The sequence below is a fragment of the Protopterus annectens genome, chromosome 1.part1, assembly GCF_019279795.1.
Source record: "Protopterus annectens isolate FY-2018-M chromosome 1.part1, PAN1.0, whole genome shotgun sequence".
Taxonomy (NCBI): domain Eukaryota; kingdom Metazoa; phylum Chordata; order Ceratodontiformes; family Protopteridae; genus Protopterus; species Protopterus annectens.
The window spans coordinates 420,309,092-420,326,629 of record NC_056726.1 but is presented as its reverse complement, the minus strand read 5'-3'; the positions used below and the strand labels follow the sequence as shown (position 1 = coordinate 420,326,629).

Here is a 17,538-nt window from a genome sequence, read left to right as displayed (position 1 = left end):
ATCAGTGTGCCTGACTATAGAGTCACCTACGACTAGAGTGTTGGGTACGTTATGCCTTATGGGCTGTAGTTGAGTGGCACACTGAGTATGTGGGCTGTGTGTCATTTGGGTTGTGTTGGGGGGAGGAAGTTGCTTGCATTTCCGCTTTGGAGGTCTCTGTTGTTTGGGTAGATTTGTACTGAGAGCCTCTGCGAATGTAGGTGTGTGTTTTGTGCTTCTGTGTGTGTGTGTTTTGGTGGTGTAGGTTTTGAGGGACTATGTGATGAGTGTGGTGCGGTGCAAGTGTTTACCTTCTCCTCTTGACCGTCTAGGCCAGTCTTTGGTGAAGAGAGCTTTGCTTCCAGTTTAGCTATATAAGTGCATCTCTCACAGGTCATAGTGTTGGGTGGTAGGAGGAGAGGGTTGTCTGTGTACATGAGGCAATTGCTGCATTGTCCCAAGATGCCCAGATTCATCAGGTAGACAAGAAAAAACACCGGGAGCTGACCTTTAGACATGCCTGAATAGGTGCTTATTTATTAAGTACTAAAAACTTTTTCCTCTAGACGTGTGAGGAAAGTTGAGTGCTGTAGTAATTTGCAACTTATTTAGTGCTTACAATGAGTTCTGAACAAGTGCTGAGCTCAAAGAAACAGATGAGTGCTAAAACTAAAAAGCTGGCTAGTTGCAAGTGAAATTTTGAAGAACAGACTTTATGGCGTCAGGAATAGTTTAACCCCAGTTAAGTGGGGGAGGGGGGCTTAGGAGCTCACAAACAGCCCTGGACACAAAAAATCCGTATCTGGGCAAGACCTGCCACAGGAAAGGGAGGAAGCAAGCTTAGAATTTTTTTTCCAGTAAACTGGAAATGGAGGAAGCTGGAACAGAAGTTAATTCAACGTTAAGAATCTCAGTGGGTAGATCTTCACATATGTTTTCTATTAGACTGAGTGAACTAATGACACTAGAGACTGGGAGGAGTGTCACAGATCAAATATACAGTATGGGTGGGCAACTGCAAAGCCACCAAGTATAAGAACACCAGGGGCGGCCCGTGCTATTGGACTGCCGGACTGCAGCCCCCTCAACTGTAAAATAAAGAAAAAATAATAAAGAAATAAAAAGAAAAAAAATTTTTAAAAATTGCAGACTTTCGCGCATGCGCACTAGTCCGGACTGCTGCTAAGACAGTCTGGAGCATGTGCAGATTGTCTCAGCAGCAGTCCTGACTGGGAAAAATGAAGAACAGAGCTCCCAGAAGTCTATGCAGTTTTAACACATCAGGGTTGGACTGCAACATCAGCAGTCTGGAATTTGCTGCAGTCTCGTCAGGGGAAGATCTCACGACAGCCAGTGTCTGGTGTGGATTGGAGTTTGCTGCAGTCTCATCAGGGGAAGATCAGGCAAGGTCTGGTGCGCAGGTTTTCATAGCTTACTCAGAGTGTGTGTGTGTGTGTGTGTGTGTGTGTGTGTGTGTGTGTGTGTGTGTGTGTGTAAATGCCCCAGGTGCAATATACTGGTGGTTAGACTCATGGTGGTGTGGTAGGGAATACCTCAGGCTAGAACCCTGTACCTTGTGTATGCAGGTGTTAAAGACCTGAATTCCCTACCCACCACCATTTGTAAAAGAACTGCAGATTTTTGCCTCATATTTGATCTGATCTGTTCCTCATAATATCTGTAGTTTGTAAATGTTGCAATGCTTGATATTTGATGGTGCAGTGGTAGCATTGTTGCCTCACAGCTGCAGGTTCTCAGGTTTGATTCTTGGCTGGGGTGCCATTTTTGTGGGGTCTGTATCTTCTCCCTGTGTTTGTGTGGGTTTGCTTTTGTGTCCTCCCATGTTACAAAAACATGTCTGCATTATTTCTTCCTGGGCCTCTGCTGAAAATTGTTTTTTTGTTCCAAGTCAGACTGCCCTGATTAACAAATGTTAAATAAAATTGACAGGCATTTGAATTTCAGACTTCAGGTTTCTGAATGTTTAATTCCTTACATATTTGATGGTGCAGTGGCAGTATTGTTGCCTCACAGCTATAGGTTTTCTGGTTTGATTCTTTGCTGGGGTGCCTTCTGTGTGGAGTCTGCATCTTATCCCTGTGTTTGTGTGGATTTGCTCTGGTGTCCTGTCATTTTACAAAGACATGTGTCTACAGTATTTCTCGCTGGGCCTCTGCTGAAAATTGTTTTTGTTCTGTCAGAAGTAAAATTGACAGGCATTTGAATTTCAGACTTCATATTCTTCAGAAAATAAATAGTAAAACAACTTTTTATTCTAGCAATAAATATATAGCAACACAACCTTTTATTATAGCAATTTTCTAAGTTTATAAGATGACTATTTGAAATTTGTCCTTATTTTTGGGACTGTATTACCCTGTTATTGGCTTTGTCCAGGTTTTTTGTGCTAAGGTTGACAGCTATGGCAAGAAATGAATTCACTGAATATGTTTGAGGGCTGTATTCCCTCATTACTGGGTTTGTCCAGGTTTGTGCTGAGATTGACAGCTATGGTGAGAACTGAATTCATTACATGATAGACATTTAAGTTTCAGTCTTCCTCTCTTTCACAAAGCAGCTGATTTGGTGTAGTGGTATGTTGCTCTGACTGTTTTGCACAGGGACCTTGGCAGTAAAATGCATGGTGGTAACACAGCATTTTTCTTTCACAAAGCAGGTGATTTGGCATAGTGGTATGTTGCTCTGACTCTTTTGCACAGGGACCTTGGCAGTAAAATGTATGGTGGTAACACAGCATTTTATTCTAGCAGCTTTCCAAGATTATACAAGCAATGTTTAATGTGTCCCTGATTTTTTCCCTTTTGACCCACCCCAATAAATTTGGCTTTTTCCAGATTTCTTGTGCTGCGAAGTTGAGATGCAGTTGAGTATTGAGTAGATTTTACAAGGAGCTGAGAGCTGCAGGGGAAGAGAAGTTCAGTGCTGATTATGGTAAATCAGCTTGCATTGCTAATAGCACAACAGGTTGTGTATTGCTTTTGATGCAGAAGGTTTTTGGTTCTACTCCCATAAGGGGTGAATGCTGCCATACTGAAAGCTAAGATACTAACTATGAGCCTGTTATCAGTTTGCCATTCATTTCCTATTGCAATATTACTAGCTAATTTTTAATGTAATTTAGGCAATTTATTCCTCAGGGGCATCAGACACTTTATTTTTCGATGAAACCATGAAATATAAAGGTGATTGCTAGCAGCAACCTCTTCATTACAGATTTATTTAACGTGTAATTATTTAGATGACTTTTTTACTACTTCAGAGATTGTGCATATTTACTGATAATGGTGGACTGTAGAATTGTGCATATTTACTGATAATAGTGGACTGTAGAAGTTTGAGTAGACTTTTATGATGGAAATGTTCTGAATTGGGCAGTTTTGTCATTGGTGCATGTGTTTTGTTTCATTGTTTACTGGAAAAATGTTCAAAGCAATAGGAAGGTGTATCAAAGAGCACATGTATGTTTCATATGCAAGGGGCCTATGATTTGAAAACAGCCCAGAATTAATCTTCATCTGCCACGGGTAAAATGCATTTTCTTTGAATGTGGGTTTCAATGTTGTTTCAATGAATGTGCGTTTCAATGGCAGAGAAGTTTTAATGCCAAGTTTGTTTAGCAGATGTCTTAGTGTTTGTGCTGTAAAATGCAAAATAAAACTTTCAAATGAAGTTCAAATCATCATAGAAGTAAATCAGTATGCACATTAGTGTTTATGGTAAATGGAGTGAAATAGCCAAGTAATGGATCATTGGAATGGCTGCAGGGGGAGGCTCCATTCGACCATGGTTTTATGAGGGGGAAGGGTGGCAAACTTAGGCAGCTCCAGCTGAACCATACCTCCCAACTGTCCAGATTTTCAAAGAATGAATAGATTTTTTGCTTCTTATTTTTGGTTTGTTCCTCATAACATTTGTGGTTTTCTGGCAAATCATTTAGGAATTAAGTCACTAAATAATGACACACTGAGTTACTGACTTCATAACCTTCAGAAAAATGCATGCTAAAGTAAGACCTGTTCTATCAACTGTCTCAGTTTATACAAGAGCAATTTTTAGTACTGTTTATATGTTCCCCCAATATATTTGGCCTTGTCCAGATTTATTGCATTAACAGGTTGAGAGGTACATGCAAATAAATTGCTTTATAGAATTAGGCATAGCCAAACCTCTCAACTGTCCCTGATTTTGGCTCAAAATATTGCTCTTCCCCTAATGATCCCTCCGCAAAATAACAATTTTGGAAGAAAACATGGAGGGTTTATAATTAAGAAATAACTGTAATAATAAGTTAACTTACTTGTACTTCAGAAATGCATGTAGATTCTTTTATTTTGTCAGCTGCTCAAGTTAGCAGTACTAATATTAAAGTATCCCTTCTTTGACAGGTTCCCAGCTGTATTGTGTTGCTATTTTATATTTTTACATCACATTTTTGGTCCATTTTTCATAAAATTGTGTTTTTTTGGCAAATTAGTGACAAATCATTAAAGACTGAAGTTAGAAAATAATGACAGACATTTGAGTTTCAGATTTCATACCATTCAGAAAATTCATACTAATGCAAGACCTCTATTATCTTTCTAAGTTTATAACAGCAATATTTTAAAAATTGTCCTTATTTTTGGGCCTTTGTCCCATTTCTTTGCATGGCTTTGTCCAGATTTCTTGCTCTGAGGTTGAGAGGTATGACAAATGTGTCAGGGCCATCACAAGTCAGCCAGAGACATTTCAAACTGTGACATACTTGTAGCACCCCACTCTCCCATGTAGTGACTCTGGATGTGTCGAGGCAAGGCAAGGAGTAGTTATGCAGTGTAAATGTGCAGAGAATCCCACCCATCCAAGGTAGACACAAGTACTAGAGTGGCTTTTCATCTGTCCTTGATTTTTACAGAATGGTCTGGTTTCTGTCATATTCTTTGTACTGTTGATTTATGCTTATTACTCAAAGTGCCTGTTGCTCTGTGTTTAAGTAGCAATATTTTAATGACCATTAGGTAAGCTTGTCTGAGATTGCAAGATGACTGTCTGCATGGATTTTGCTTTAGCCACCATTTTTTTCAACACCTCCTCTGCTTTAGTACCAAACAAAGTATCATGCTGTAATGGTGCATCTAATAATTTTGCTTTAACATGATCAGGAAGATTCTGTTTCTTTAACCAAGCATGCCTCCTAATAACAGATCCTGTAACAGCGGTCCTGCAAGAGGCCTCCAGTGAATCATAACCACATTGCAAAGTATGCTTTCCCACTTGTTCAGCTGCATGCAATAAGTCCTGCAATTCCTTGTTCTCTGAACATTCAGTATTTGTCAACATTTTCTGTTTAAGCAGTGACATTAAATATTGCTAATATTTAAGCATATGAAACTGACAATTCAAAGCCCTTACAGCCAGGGTAGCAGAAGTGTAGACTTTTTCCCCCATCTGTCTAGAGCCCTAGAATCCCTATCAGAGGGGACAGGGTTTTTTGCAGTGGAAGCTTTAACCCCTTTGGGACCCTGAGATATAGTTTCTGGGTCAGCTGCGGGGTTTTTATATAGGAATTTATGAGAATCCGGGACCCTGTAGTATCTGTTTGGCTTAGCAGGTGCGGGGGGTAAAGAGTCAGGGGACAGGCTGGACTCTGAAAATACATCATCTACAATGTCCAGAACAGGTGGAATAGCAAGGAGTCTGTGCTGAGGGTAGCAGAAAGTCTCCTAGCCTTTTCTTAGATTCAGAATAATCTTGGCTTTCCCAGTGGAAATGCTCCCTCATGGTATGCAGGGTTTCCCCAAAAGAATAATCCTCAGGAGGAGAGGCTGAAGGAATGGATTCTTCAGCATCAGAATCCTCATAGGGAAGCATGGAGTAATCCTGTTCAGAAGAGGAATCAGAGGAAATGGAAACCTGATCAGAAGAATCATACTCTGTCTCTTGCCTAGGCCTCTTATCAGGAGGGGGATGGGAGCCCCTTATCAAACTAAGTAGGTCTTCGGCCATTTTGAGCATCTGTTTTTTAGGCATGGAAGTCTGAGAAGGAGAATGCTGTACTTGTTTCTTTGTCTTTAGAGCTGCTTTAGTCTTTGAAGCTGAAGATGGCTTAATATATAGTTGTGTAGGTCTGAAGACACCCTCAGAAGCCGATGCCTGCTCAGCAGCTCTGGACTCATCTGAGGGAATGATTTCCAAGTGTCCAATACCTTCAATTTCTACAGGCCCAGTCGGCTCCATGTGGGAGTCGGAAGCGGCCTGTGGCTCTGAGGTAGCGAGCGTCAGGGGCTGCGAAAGCGCCTCACTGAGAAACGGCGACTGGCCTAGCAGAGTCTTCGTTGTCGGTTTTGGACCTCGGATGCCTATCCTCTTCCTTGTCCTTGCGTTTTTTGTAAACTCCGGTTGTTGGCTGGTCTGACGGCATTATATAATTAAATATTTGGCCAAAGTAATGAAATGCAAAATTGAACAGACGCTTGATAGTGCGTTGGTTAAATCTAGCACAAAACAGACAGCTAGCAACGTTGTGATCAGGGCCTAGGCAAGGAATACAGTAAAAGTGAAAATTCTTATGAGGTATTTGCTTCCCACAAGAAACACAATTGTTAATTTTTTTTGACATTGGTCTGGAGCAAGAAAAAAGTTTCCCCAACGGGGTACTTAGCTTTAATGAAGACTTCGGTTCTGAAATTCAGATTTGAAAATCTCAGGAGTCGGCCGATCGGTACTTGCGAACTGCTTTTGCTTCGGGCACCGCGCGCAAGAAAGACTGAAGAAAATGGCATCGGCTGCATCTTATACCCCTGGTGCACTGACGTCAGGGAAGAGGTGACAGCAACCGACGCCGGACCTAGACTTTGGAATTCTGGCCGACTGAGGGTAGCCTGCCAGCAGGATAACCCAAGAGTAATGACTGCAACAGTGAAACACGATGAACATCCACAGCTCAGATTAGAGAAGAGAGCGAGAACTGACTGGGCAGAAGCACTCATAGATCCAAGATGGGACAGAGCTGAGACGACCCCCATCTGGATCTGAGCCCCAAGAAATGTCCACATTATCCTGTCCACATCAGCCTCTGTCAAACTGCTTGAAGATCTGGACGATGCAGTGGACAGAGGTCTTGAATACTTCCTCAGCATCTGTAATAATTGCGCAGGTAGGGCCAAAAAACTGGCTTCAAAATGAATTCCAGAGTACATCATCTGCTGGTCAAATTCGAGGGTTTATGATCCAAGGAGGAGGTGGATGGAACAGGAGAACTGACAGTATATGTGCTGAATCAGTTGGATATGAAGGGTGTTGTGGATCCGAGGGCCACCAGAAGGACTTTGGATCCAAAGAGGCCAGATCTGAGACCTTCTTTAACTTTTCTGTGGGTTCTATGGAAGCTCTCAGAGATCCTGGAATAAGCCTTTTCCTTGACTCCAAGGCAGGTTGCGAAGGCTTAGAGGGGGTTTGAGCCCCAGTTGCAGCTGGTAGTAACTCTTTTAAAATTAATTTACTTCTTCTATTCATGAGTGCCCTAGGATTAAATGTTGTGCAAACAGAGCAAGAAGAGTAGAGATGGACAGCTCCCAAACAACATACACTTCTTTTGGGCATCAGAGTTACGGATCTTATGTCCACAAGAAGTGCAATTCTTGAAACCCATAGGTTTCTCTGGTTTATAAGACATCCTGAACAAAGGCAAGAAAACAGTAAACCCTGAAGAGAAAAGGGTTCAAAACAGCCAAAAATGAAACTGGTAGAAAGGTTATACTAAAAACAGGAGCCACTTTTGTGATTTTAAGTATTTTCTTCTGATTTTTTGTTAAGTTTTACTGCTTTGCCGCCTACATTTTGGCATTTTCCGGTTTGCATTTTACCTGATTTTGGCCTAGCACTCAAGTGTGGGGTCATTTATTGCACTGTTGTGATTATTTTGCTGCTTGTGCATCTCTGCTACCTTTAAACTACAACAAAAAGAAAAAAAAAAATCTTGCTTTTTTCCCACTTTCTGAAAGTTAAGAAAGTTCAGTTACAGATTTACTGTTCTGAACTGTTTGGAAGTTTCTAGAAGGCCAGTGCTTGCTTGGGCTAAAGGGAAGTCTCTGTGTTCACCAGTGGGAGTGGTTAACACTGAACAGCCTGCCTGTCCCTGGAGGAGTGGTTACTACCTAGAAGCTGTAGTTTTATTGGCCATTTTGGGTCAATTCTAAACTCCTTGATCTGTCTCTCTTAAAACCAGGCTGCCTCGTGGTTTTGGCGTCTTTTCAGGCTTGCTAGTTGTTGCTGAAGCACCTAACAAGGGGAGAAAATGCTGAGAGAAGAAAAGGAGCCACTTTTGTGATTTTAAGTATTTTCTTCTGATTTTTTGTTGCTGCCTACTTTTTGGCATTTTCCGGTTTGCTAAAGTTTATATCTGTAACAGTAACAGTACTTGGAACACATCTAGAGCCTGTTTACTGCATTTCCTGTGTTGCACTTAATTTAAATTTTTTTTTTCTCTAAAAACTGCATTTTACCTGATTTTGGCCTAGCAAGTGTGGGGTCATTTATTGCACTGTTGTGATTATTTTGCTGTGTGTGTATCTCTGCTACCTTTAAACTACAACAAAAAGAAAAAAAAATAAATAATCTTGCTTTTTTCCCACTTTCTGAAAGTTAAGAAAGTTCAGTTTCAGATTTGCTGTTCTGAACTGTTTGGATTTTTCTAAAAGGCCAGTGCTTGCTTGGGCTAAAAGGAAGTCTTTGTGTTCACCAGTGGGAGTGGTTAACACTGAACAGCCTGCCTGTCCCTGGAGGAGCGGTTACTACCTAGAAGCTGTAGTTTTATTGGCCATTTTGGGTCAATTCTAAACTCCTTGATCTCTCTCTCTCTTAAAACCCTACAACTCTCTTTTTGCGCAGTTTTGCACACTGAGCAGTGTCTGGCAGTGCCGCCTAAACAGGTTTAAACTATTCCAGGCTCCACAAAGTCTGCTCTTCACTTTTTCCCTTAGAACTGTTCAAACTCTCAAAGTAATCACTCTATTCTCTTTCTAAAGCCCTGCACTTGCTCAGCTCTTATAAGGAAACACTAACTAACTAAAGAACTACACCCTCCTTGACTTCCCATAAGTATTAGACTCCCGATTGGTCCTTCCTGATCAAGTGACAAATCAGTTCCCTTTCCTAATCATCTGATCAGTAAAAAAACAGTTCCCTATACTAATCTGGTATGTCCTAGGGTCAGTTTCATGGCTACTCTCCAGTCCAGCTGGTGAATCTGGGAATTCTGAGGCAATGTTACAATTGCCTTATGTACACAGACAACCCTCTCCTCCTTCCAACAAACTCTAATACATGTGAGAGATGCAGTTACACAGGCAAACTGGAGGCAGAGCTCTCTCAACCCAAGACTGGCACAGTCAGTCAGGAGGAAAATGTAACCACCCACACCACAAATCCAGTCTCACACAGACCTATTGCATCTGCATACCCAACACATAAACACACAAAAACATACTCAGAGGCTCTAAATAAAAATCTGCCTAAACAGCAAAGACCTCCAAAGCAGATATCCAAGCAACAGCCACCCCTCAACAATGTCCATGAATCACATATCTCACAAAATCAGTGTGCCTCACAACCACAACCCTGAAGGCCAAACAACACACCAAATAGACTTGTTATAGGGGACTCTATTGTCCGGAATACTGACGTCCCGCTCACCAGACTGAACAAAGAGAAGGTCACTGTAAGCTGCCTGTCGGGTGCCAGGATCCGCCACATAACGCAAGCACTCAGGTCACTCCAAAGCAAGTACAAGTATGACTCCGTCATTGTCCATGCTGGTGTGAATGACCTGAGACATACCTCCCTGGACTACATGAAAAGAGACATAGAGGAGCTCTCTGACCATGTAGCCCAGGCTGGTATGACCCTGACCTTGAGTAGCATCTTGCCCTCACCAAGAATGATGCCACAGTATAAAGACAAAATGATCAGTTTCAACAACTGGCTAAAGTATTGGTGTCATTCAAAGGGGATCCAGTGTCAGTCAGCCTGGGATGACATGCTCGACAAGCCACGTTGCTTCGCTAGGGACTGCTTGCACCTGTCACCCTTAGGCTTTCGTATACTGGCCAAGGCTCTTGCCACCCCCATAGTGCCTTTTTTAGGCAAGGCTCAAAAGACAAACCCACCTCCACAGACAACCCAAGGATAAAAAAACTAAAGGTAATGCTACTCAATGCCAGAAGTCTAAACCTCAAGATGCACGCACTCAAGGCTCTCCTCAGTATGGAGAAAATCGATGTCTGTGCAATAACAGAAACCTGGTTCAAGGCTCCTGAGAGCACCCCAGCACTACCAGGTTATAACTCATACCATGCGTTTCAGCCCCAAAACTCGGACCGAAGCACAAAAGGAGGTGGAGTATCTATATTCATCAAAGATACCTACACCTCCAGGTTAGTGGCACTGCACGAAGCATCGGAAACCATCCATGTGCAACTAACAGCGGGCAAAACTGCCTTTCAGTTTGTAGCCTGCTACAGAATACCCTCCCTATTACAGGAACTCCAATTGGCATTCCTGAGAACACTGGAGAATATGAAGGTCTCTCCAAACACTATGTTACTGGGTGACTTCAACTACCCAAACATTGACTGGGAAAACTACTCAAGCCCAAACACCCTCGCCCAACGGTTCCTTGAATTTATAAACTCTAACGCAATGGAACAACTGGTCACCACTCCCACAAGAGGGAACAACATATTGGACCTGGTCATCACCAACATGGGGACTCTATGTTCCACACCAGAGGTAAACCCTCATTGGTAAGATGAGACCATAAACAAATTTCCCTGGACATCCATATCCCATCCCCACCCCCAGGCAAGGAAATCACTGTAAAGAATTTCTCAAAAGCCAACTTTGCACTTCTCAAGACTGAGGTGGAATCCTTCAAAGCCCCTGGGCCAGAGGATAATACAGCCCAATCCACAGAATCCTTTACAAATGCATTCTATGAGCACCTGCAGGAATGCATGGATCGTGCTATCCCAAATAAAACCAAAACTCACTCCTCCAAAAACAGGAGACCTGTCTGGTGGACCCCGGCCATAAATAAGCTATACAACAGAAGGAGGAAGCTACTACATGAAAGAGCAAAATCCCAAAAAGGGAAGGCATGTCTGATCAGTATTAGCAAGAAACTTCAATCCCTCATAAAATCATCAAAGGCCAGTTTCGAAAGAAAAATTGCCCTAGACACTAAAGATAATCACAAGGCCTTCTTTAGTTATGTCAGGACCATGGGCGGAAACTCCCAGATATGCTCTGAATTGTTGCATAACGGTACAAAATATACCCAACCTACAGACATAGCCAACATCCTGGCAGACAGATTCAGCGCAAACTTCTCCCCCCTTCCCCCTCAAAGGAGCAAATGCCTACCCCAACTGAATGTAACCTTCCTGACATCACAGATGTACAGGTGAAAGCTGCCCTCTGCAAAGCAAAAAACACAGCATCTATGGGACCGGACGGTGTCCCAGGCTGTGTCTTACATGAGCTCCAAGAAGAACTGAACCCTCACATTAAGTCACTGTTCAAACTTAGCCTTACTACAGGATATGTACCCAAAGAATGGCTTACAGCTACAGTGGTCCCACTCCACAAAGGTGGTGCCACAACGGACCCCGGAAACTATTGCCCCATAAACCTGACTAGTCTGGTCTGTAAAGCTATGGAGCGTATTATCATGGAACTCATAAACAAAGACATTGGGAGCCTCCAGATACTGGACCCTACCCAATTCGGCTTTGTTAAGGGCAGATCTTGCCTCTTAAACCTAGTTGATTTCTTTGAAACAGTTACCAAAGCCATAGATGAGGGCAAGGTAGTCCACACAGCCTACCTGGACCTCGTAAAAGCCTTCGACACAATACCCCACTCGGGTATCATAAATAAGCTTACCAGCTTAAATATCAACCCCTATATCACAAGATGGATTGCAAACTGGCTCAGAGATAGAACCCACATGGTCAGAATCGCAGGTGCCATGTCCAAATCCAAACCAGTTACAAGTGGCATCCCACATGGCTCAGTTCTGGGACCTCTCTTGTTCGGTATATACTTCTCTGAGGTTCAGGCTAACACAGGGGGATTATGGCTGACAAAGTTCGCAGATGACTGTAAACTGGGGCCATAATCGAATCTCCAGTTGACACAAGCATTCTCCAAAAGGGTCTCACAGAGACGGATGCTTGGTGCCAAAGCCACGGCCTCAAGCTAAATGCTAAAAAGTGCATAGTCATCCCGTTTGGGAAAAGCAAGGTGCCCACAAATTGCCACATAGGTGGTAATCCATTAAGTATGGAAGAAGTAATTGGAGATTTGGGGACCGACGTAGACAGTAATCTCTCCTTTGATAACCACGTTGCCAAAGTGGTTAGAAAGACCTTCTATATAGCCCACCACATCACGAAAGGGTTCGCATCTAGATCAAGAGAGGTCATTGTGCCTCTCTACTCATCACTCATCAGGCCCATAATTGAATACAATGCCCCTTTTGGGATGTACCTTACCCGACACCTGCAGCAACTGGAGAGACCCCAAAAGTACCTCACCAAGAGGATCATGGGCTACAAACAGATGTCCTATGCAGCTCAACTAAAGTAACTCCAGCTCTACTCAGTTGCTTACCGCCTACTCAGAAGCGATCTATGCCTGATGTACAAAGCCGTGTCAAACCCAGAATTAATGGACATGCTCCACCTCAAAAAATCCAAGTCCCTTAGAGCTACACGCTCCAGGGACCTAAACCTCAGCACAAAATAAATAGGGCATGCTGGAGTGACAGATTAATTTCCCAGAGGCTCCCCTCAGTCTGGAATAGAATCCCAATTCATGTTAGACATAGCCCCTCGCTGACCCTCTTCAAGCGAAATTTGGACGCGTGGATGGGAAATCGCAAATTCACCCCTAGGATCTCCCCAGTGTCCCTGCTAGACAGAGGCACAGTAAACTAATCTTAAAAGGGTACCTTCTGTGACCTACTTTACAGAGGCACAGTAGGCTAATCTAATAGGGAGGCGGAAGCCAAATACACTCTGGCTAGGCTTATAAATGCACTAGGGCAGATAGCCTAGTATCTACCTATGAACAAACTTTACTTTTTTTTTTTTTAATTAAACAAACAGATATATTAAACAACGAGATAAATATATATCTTTATATATATATATATATATATATATATATATATATATATATATATGATGACAGCAAAACCTGGAGGGAGGAAAGAAATTTGCCAGAACCTTAACAAGAAGAAGAAAAATAGCTATAATCAAGAATATTAGCAGAATAACACCAAAAAGAAATTCTGTTACTGCTCGAGTTTGGATCGTTCATCTTACATCGATGTCAGCAAACAAGATCTGAGGAGATGGGGATGGGATACAGCATTATGGGTAGAGGGAGGAGCTTGAGATTTGTATCCGAAGTCTTGTATATGCAGTTAAGTCGGATTCGATGAACGGATCCTAGACCCATTCATGAGGAAGAATGAAAAGGACAATATCAAACTTGCAGTTAAAAATTCAAGAACTTTAGGAACTGGTACTGAAAAAGGATAAATCTCTTTTTGCTGTACCCAATAAACAAATCATTTCTATTTGCTTCTACACAGTTTTGTTGTGGAAGTTTTATGTGAGGATAAAAAAATGTGGCGGACATGAGAGGAGAGCCTGGGCTGTCTAGCAATCAGAGGAAGTAGAGAAACCATGCAGTCAACTTTAGGCCTGGAATATCATGATGTGCTATGTCTTCAGGTGAGATAGTAGGTCCGGAATTAGATCCAGAATCCATGATGGGTGAATTAGAGGAGACCAAAGAAAGGGAAACCAAATCTGACGAGGCCAATAAGGGGCAATGAGGATAACTGTGCTCTTCAACTGAGCTGCTTTCTGAAGAAATTTTGGAATTAGAGTTAATGGGGGATAGGTGTAAAGGAGACTGGGAGGGGCAATCATGAAATAGAGCATCCCTTGGTGACTCCCACAGTAGGGGGATTAGGGCAAAGAACCTGCTGCACTTATTGTTGAGGGGAGATGCAAAGAGATTATAGCATGGTTGTCTCCATCAGTGGAAAGTCCTTTCCACAATCTTCATATTAAGGGACCACCCATGAGGCATTCGAATGGACATTCAATTTCCCCATAATGTGCATTGCTATCAGAAAATGTGATGAGATTTCCCATTGCCACACACTCATAGTTTCTGGTTCCTCCTTGTTTGATGTGCTAAACCACTGACAGTGTCCATCTGAATCGCATTAGTCCAGGAACTAAGAGTGTATTTGAAGGCTTGCAACACTAAGAGGACAGCTTTCATTTCCAGAACATTGATACATGTATTGGCCTCTTTGGGGGACCATGTGGCTTGGACCACCTTTCCCCAAGAAATGCTCCCCCATTCGATCTGGGAAGCGTCTGTGTTCACTATGGCCTTGGGCTGAGGAAGAATATAGGGAAGACCTTCTATTACCTGATCAGAATATATCCAACATAGAAGCTAATTCCTGCAAGGCTGTGTTACCCTGATCTGACTGGATAAAGGTTGAAGAATGGACCATTGATCGGTACGATCCACTGAAGGGTTCTCATGTGATACATTGCTAATGGTACCAAAATGGTTGCAGCAGACATTGACCCCAATGCTTGTAAAATCAGTTGAGCTGAAAGAGAAAACTCTGAATGATCTTTTTGACTTGGAATTGAATGGTCTGAATCTTTGATAGGGGAAGAGAGGCTCTCATAGTTACTGTATTGAACAAGGCTCCAATGAACTCCAATACTTGAGTTGGTTCAAGTTGAGATTTCTTGTCATTGATGGTAATTCCCAGGTAAGAAAATAACTGGAGCACATATAGTTTGGTGTTTTGATCAGATTATGCCTGATCGGATCAGTTATGAGCCAGTCATCCAAATATGGAAACACCCAGAATCTCTGTAGCCTCAAGTGAGCTGCTTCTACTGCCATACACTTGGTGAACACCCTAGGGGTTGTGGTGAGATCAAAGGGCAGAGCCCTGAATTGGTAATAACTGACACCCAGCTGGAAGCGTACATATCTGCTGGATCATCTGTTCATTTTGATATGATAGTACACATCCTGAAGATCTGTTGAACACATCCAGTCATCCTTGTGCAGAAAAGGTAGAAGGGACTGAACCATGACCATCAGGAACTTGGTATACTGAAATGACTTGTTCAGATTGCTGAGATCCAAAATTAATCTCCAGCCCCCTGTTTTCTTTGGCACTAAAAAGAATCTCGAGTAAGTTACGGACTCTCTCTCTGGTCTGGAGGGACTTCTTGGATTACTTTTTTCTGGTAGCTTATTTCTAGTGCTGCTGCTGCCCTCTGATTTGGTGGAAAATCACAGATTTTTTTTTACTACTGAAGTGGGTGGTAAGGAAAAACGTATTATATAACCTCTGGAGATAATCCTCTGCACCCATGAATCTTTTGTATTCTCTAGCCAGGCTCTCTGGGGCAGGGATAAATGACCCCTGACTGCCTCCTTTCAAAAGCGCTGGTAGGATCTGTCAGAGAAGGTATCTATATTTCCCTTGTTCTGTAGACCACCTCTGCTGCCTGGATGGTATCTTCCATTAGAATTCCCACTTGGATCTTCAAAAGGACCCTAGGACTTCCTGAACCACATTGTTCATCCACCTCGTTGGTTCCAAGAAAAAGTCCTTTGAGGGGTCAAAAAACGTATGCCCACAGCAGACAGGGTTTTACCTTCCTTCTCACACCTGGAGAGTGCATCTTTTAATTTAGGGCCAAATAAAGAATTTTCGTCAAAGGAAGCATTAATGAAGGAAGGCTAGTAGGGCTCCACAAAATCACACAAGAGCATTCAAGCATGCCTCCTGATGGAAATGCTTGTACCCGCCGTTTGTGAGATATCTTCAGCTGCATGTGAGAGGAGTCTCATGGATTAGTTTGAAATGGACTGGAGGGTAGCCATCTGTGAGGTGATAGTGTTCTCAGCCTTGAAAGAAATTGTTCTCAGCCTTAAAAGAAATTATCCCAGAGAGAGATTTGGTAAATTCCTTAATCAAATCCCTCAGGTATCTTGTAAAGTGTGCCAAACAATTCAGTGACCGAAGGGCAAAAGTCACTGAAGCATATACACGCTTCCCAAATCTGTCCAACACCCTAGACTTCCTGTTAGGAGGGGTGGACACAGGAACTCTGTTCTGCTAGTTCCTTCTTTGTGGTTGCTACTACAACCATGACATCAAGTGGTACTCCCTTGCTCCAGAACTCTCTGTCTTTTGGTTGTGCCAGGATCCAATCTGGTCTCTTGTGGATCATCTCAAGGGTGTTAAGTTCCTTCCATGCTTGTTGACAGACCAAATCAATGAGTTTGTCAGTGGGCAGAGTCACTCAGGAGTTAGACGGGCCAGCTCCAAAAGCCTCCAGAAATACAGACTCCTCTTGGGAAGGGCTGTTGGGTGACCAACTACCCCTTTGCTTCAAATGAGACGTTATCAGGTGGTGATCCTGGGGACCCTTCCTCCTCTTCAAAATCGGTATCCTCTGTAACAGACTCTTGTGGAGAATCTAAGTACCTCCTCTTGCACATTTCTTTCTTGGAACTTCTTCAGTGGGATCCTCCAGAGAAAAGTAATGGAAGAAACGAGTATACTCTGCTTGGTATCCTGGTGACTTATCTGTGCTGGCTGTCACCATCGCACAGGAAGTTGAGGCTCAAGATGCAGACAGGAAGGGGGATGAGAAGTTGGAGCTAAGGAGGGGGGAGACATCCTGACTCTAGGAAAAAAGAAAGCTCTGTCCACCACCTCAAAAGCAGAATGCCTTGGAGTGAAAGAAGCCAATGGCTCTGAAAAGACATACTTCCGGCCTATCAGCTCCCTTCATCCTGAAAGCTGACTACCAGCCAGAGTCAGACCCAAGCTAACAACTTCAGACCTGGTGCTGACACTATGGCTCTGAGAGTCATCAGGCTCTGAAGTGCTCGGAGCTGGTCCCCTCAGAGATGCCACCAGAGTGAAAGATACCATGATCTTCAGATCCAATGTGGTGACTCCAGAATCTTCGGATCCAACTGCTCTGAAACCAAGGATCAGATATGAGAAGCAGCCAGTATTGATGGGGTAGTACTAAGAAAGGTCTCCTAACCCGATGAGGTTGGAGCTGGAAGAAAGCCCATATGAAATTTGCATCAAGAAGAATTTCCTTATAATCCTGTTCACATTGGCCTTTGTCAAACTTCCAGAGGAATGAGTGGAAGATGCTGTTGAGTGATGTTGCCTAGGAGACCTATCCAAGAATAGAGAAGGCAGGCGAGAGGAAACCAGAACCAAGACCAATGGTGGGGATATGATCCAAGAAGACTTGTCAGGTTTAGCCTTCAGATATGAAGGTTTGGAAACTTTGTGAGTATATTCAGAATCCAGAGCCAAATAGGATCTGGGGAACACTTTTTCGCATCTTTCTTGTCTGAAGTTTTGGGGATTTGAGCAAACCTCTTAAAATCAATCTTTTTTTGGTC

At 42.9% G+C, this 17,538-nt stretch overlaps 1 protein-coding gene across 1 annotated transcript in view; it reads right to left on the bottom strand.

The window, feature by feature from the left end:
* The window catches only part of ARFGEF3 (ARFGEF family member 3), a 2,280,599-nt gene that overhangs the window by 58,552 nt on the left and 2,204,509 nt on the right, over positions 1–17,538 (bottom strand). The window lies entirely within an intron of this gene.